The 4,654-nt window shown below is 45.0% G+C and overlaps 1 long non-coding RNA gene across 1 annotated transcript; it reads left to right on the forward strand.

Annotated features, from left to right (window-relative positions):
* The first annotated feature begins 1,096 nt into the window (after positions 1-1,096).
* On the forward strand, positions 1,097-3,132 carry LOC136445338 (uncharacterized). Its single transcript, XR_010757397.1, has 3 exons — positions 1,097-2,022; positions 2,374-2,498; positions 3,022-3,132. It is a non-coding gene; the product is annotated as an uncharacterized lncRNA (long non-coding RNA).
* The last annotated feature ends 1,522 nt before the right edge of the window (positions 3,133-4,654 follow it).

Raw genomic sequence — 4,654 nt, forward strand, 5'->3', positions numbered from 1 at the left:
TCCGTCTACGTCGAGTTTTCAAAGATGTCGACGTCAAGAAATCAAAAGCAGCTCCTTCTTTACCGGTCAATGTCTGAATCATTTACTCATACAAGTTGTATAACTTGCACCGCCATTTGTCCTTTAACCCTCACCCGACCGTATTGAGTGACCGTTTGTACCCAAGGTGTGTCTTAATGTGCGCTATAGGTCAACATTTTTCTTCGGAGAAAATAATCCTATGATCTGGTTTGTGTACATGTCTTACAATTTCTGAGGAATCTATCACCAGGTCCAGACGGACCCCAGATTTTTTTGCATTGTTTAATACGTAATATGGAAGAAATTCCTGTCAAGTAACAGAAATTTGTTATTAGTGCTATAAGTATGGCAACAATTAATTGTTGCGTAGAAATGTAAGAACCGACCTTTTCAGAATAAATGTAGCATTTTAGTGTAAATGTGATTTTTACTCTTTTGCATAAATTATGATAAAGAGAAAAATTGCTATCAATTTAGTACACTCAAAACATGACAGAATATCCTTAATAGATAAACTGAACAATATATCAACAAAAACAGCCAGCAGAGAAGATCTTTGTGGTGAAAATTGACAAAGGTATAGGTATGTGTGTGTTTAGGTGGCAGGCTATGATGCATAATTAGATTTTTTTAAAATTTCTTTCACACAAATTCTGATAGTTCTTATTTGATAACATTCTTATGCTATCAGAATGCTTTTGGAAGCGATGTTATTGTTCAGTGAATGATAGGGCACTAAACCTGTTGAAATAAGGGGAGCATTGTAGATTTTAAAGAAAGATTCTCTTCATTATCCGGCGGATCCGTCGCAAAAAGGTGTCGGTCGAGTGAGTGTAATTTTTGTTACGTTGTTTTGATGCTGTACTAAAGGTATTTATGAAATGCTAACATGCCACCCCGTAGCAAAGGTACCTTTGGGACCGCCTGGACCGTTGGCACTGGACGGGGAGAAAGGAGTCCCTGGGCTTCCTGGACCATCGGGGAGAAGGGGCGCCATGGGGCCGGCTGGACCCAATGGTTCGACTGGACCTACGAGACCCGCTGGACCCATGGAGCAGGTTGAACCAATGAGTGGCAAGGCTAGAGTCCCAGGGCCTCTTGGACCCCCGGGGAAAAGTGGGCACGTTGGGTCTGCAGCCGTTGGGCCGCCTAGACTACCAGGAAGACTCAACACTCCAGACCATACCGGAGCTCCTAAACGTCCACAACCCAACCCTACGTATTCAACAAACGACGGAGGTCCAGACTGGTCGACGAACAGTTTCAGGACCGAAGAATCAAGTGTGCTGTACTCGGGAAACAACCCAACCTGGGGTACAGGCTCTTCAAGCATCACACAGGATGGCATACCCAACAGCCCTACATATTTAGCAAACGACGGAGATCCAGACTGGTCGGCGACCATTTTAGGAACCAAAAAATTAAGTGTCCTGTACGCGGGAAACAACCCAACCTCTGGCACGGGCTCTTCAAGTGTCTTACAGGATGAGATGCCCTCGTGTTGCACAAGTGAAGAGATTGTGCCTCACATGGATACAGACTATCAAGACATGAACGACACAGAACAAGAATCCCAAGTCAGGCCACAAAACAACACTTTGAAGGCCTACGCCAAGAGAACTTTTGATACATGTGAACAGCATGCCAAAGACAAAAACAGCCATTCTTACTTCTCTGACGACATTGAACCATACGCTGTTACATACACTTGTGAAAATGAAACAGATCGTGGTGAAACATCTTCAACAGTGCCAGGACCTCTTCAGAGCGCAATAAATAATCCAGACATATCAGACAACCCTTTGGCGGGGACACCAGCCAGTACGTTTGTGGAAAATTGTACTTCAGGTGGCACTAGGGGCACCACTGGTGACAACGGCCCCCGGATTCCCCGAAACAGACGTAAGGGCAACGCTGATGTAAACAACATTCGTAATTCTCCGGACAATCTTTGTTCCAATCCGATGTACGTTACAGGCGGTGGTTCCAAGGCAGCAAATGGTACGACGACCCTAACAATCATTCTGTAGTGTTCTGTTGTGTTCTCACGGTGACCCTTTCACCCTTTTAGTCTTGATTGATGACGTTCATAGCTATCACTTGTGATAAAGACTATGGCATTCTTTATATGGTCCTGCTTGTTTGACCATTTTTCTCCTATCAATTTCTCTTAAACTGCTGACCTCTGGTGAATATAAAGCTTGAGAGATACATTCTTGGTTGGATATCTTTTTGATAGATCATAGAGACACGGCTCATGGCATGAAGTCTACCATCTCTGATTGATTTTTGTCTATCCGGTTGATGATTTTTCCTACCCGCTTACGATTTGAATTCGGTTGGATTACACAGGCTCTTCTTCTATCGGGCGATGTTTCTGCCTCATCGCTACTGTTGTCCTGGTAGGATCCGGAGCGATCATTGCAGCAATCCTCATTATGATGTTCCACAACGCACAAGAGCACGACATCCAAAAGGTGTGATCCGTGAATTAAATCATTTACATATACTAGTCATTAAATAAAGAAGACCCTTCGCACACAATCACAACAGTTATTACTACTTAACTTGGCGGCATTTATTTACATGCATATGATACACTCCTTTACGTTTCGGACTGTATTGTAAATGCCACATTAACTATCTACACTATACTACATGAAAATACTTTACTTTTGGGACCGCATCTGTAAGCAGCGGCGACTATAGCTGAAGTGTATAATAAATCAGTCAGAACTGTCATGAGGAAGGTGACAGACAGACACAGAATGTCAGGTGAATAAAACAATTGGTAGTAATTATGTACAAAATATTTTTGTTCAGGGACTTACACTATAAGTTACAGACCTGATAAAACTATTCAAAGATGTGCTAGTCATATTCTTTTGATTCCAGTTGCCTACAAAAGAACAGAAGACAGGGGAACGGGTTATAACTCAGTCACGTTCGGTACCATATTCGTCTTTAATGCTGGAACCTAATGTTGATCTCCCTCTGCAGCCCAATCCTACCCAAGGCTCCATAAACCGGATCCTGACTACATTCAACGTTACAGAACCTGCCGCCATTGCCAGCACTACTGGCAGTAGCTCCCCCATTCTCGACAGCACAAATGGTACGTACAATTACCTCAATGAAAGGTATTGTTTTTGACGTGCCTGTGTATCTGTCTGTGTGTCTGTGTGTGTGCGTGTGTGTGTGTTTGTTCGTTCGTTCAAGAACTGCAGGTGCATTTTGTTAAAGTTTTTTAAAGAGGATACCCGAAGAAAGGAACGACGGATGAAGGTATAGATTTTGTAACTTTTCGTGTGAAGTTCCAGACACGTGTGTGTCACCTGTCTCTCCATGCCAGGTAAGGCGAGACCTATGGGACTTAACCCTCCCAACATGACTAAGTCTTCGGGGAAGATTGGGCTCATGTTGCCAAGAGCGCGCTTCTTGGACCTCTAGGCCCTCTTGGACCTCTGGGGACTCCTGGACCGTCGGGCCCTCCGGGACCTACTGGACATTCAGGAGAAATAAGGCCCATGGGCAATGATGGTCAGCCAGGAGCCCCACGGTCTGCTGGGCCTCCTGGACCCACGGGAAAAAAGGGGCCCATGGGACCAGTTGGACCCGTGGGACAGGATGGTAGGGATGGAGTTCCTGGATCTCCTAGACCAAGTGGATCCCGAGACGAAAAGGGGCCTGTTGGGTCTCAGGGCTTGCTGGGGCCTGCTGTGCCCCTCGGGTCGCCTGGGCTACCAGGAAGGCCAACGAATCCACCTGAGCGTCCTAATACGAACATTAGGGACAAGTCGGTTAAAGGTAAGGCTAACACGTACCCTGTGTTCAAATGAAGATGTGATTTGGCTTACACAAGAAGTTAACCCGAATAATGATAGTGTAACATTTTCCTTTCGTTGTCTTCTGCTTTTAACGCCATTCTTATGTCACAGTTTTCATATTTGTAAACCAATGATTCTGAAGTAATGCACACAAGTACACATTGCAAAAAGTCAGATATAGGCTATAGTGTAATTTAATGAAATACAACTACCGACTTGAATGTTAGAATTTGGATCAGGTAAATGACATCTGTGCTATCCCTATGCCCCTTGCATCTTCCACAGTGGCTTGCCCAGGGGGTTATACGGAATTCCGTGGGATCTGCTACAAGGTGTTCAAAACAAGGCAAACCTTCAGCGAAGCGTCCGCGACCTGTCGTGCAGACGGTGGTACCCTCGCCATGCCCCGAGACGCCCAGATCAACGACTTCCTCATCTCCTTGTATCGTAAGTCAGTCAATACCGTGAACCTGTGGATCGGCCTGCACGACCTGCGTGAAGAAGGAAAGTTTGAGTGGGTGGATGGTTCTCCGCTTGGGGAGTACAACTTATGGGCCAAGTCTCAACCAGAGAAGGGGCGAAATGGCCGCTTTCAAAATTGCGTTTTGTATTTTAACTATATGTGGGCCTCCTGGATAGTGAGAATGGATGCAGATAGGTGGTACGACGATAATTGCGACTTCCCGTTATTCTTCATATGCCAAGTCGATCCAGATAGCAAAACGGCAATTTGACCATGCACATGGAATAATCACTGCCTTCAGTGCAAAACACCATTTCAAAGGAGATTTAACACGCAATTGATG

This window comes from Branchiostoma lanceolatum, chromosome 11, assembly GCF_035083965.1.
Source record: "Branchiostoma lanceolatum isolate klBraLanc5 chromosome 11, klBraLanc5.hap2, whole genome shotgun sequence".
Lineage (NCBI taxonomy): Eukaryota > Metazoa > Chordata > Leptocardii > Amphioxiformes > Branchiostomatidae > Branchiostoma > Branchiostoma lanceolatum.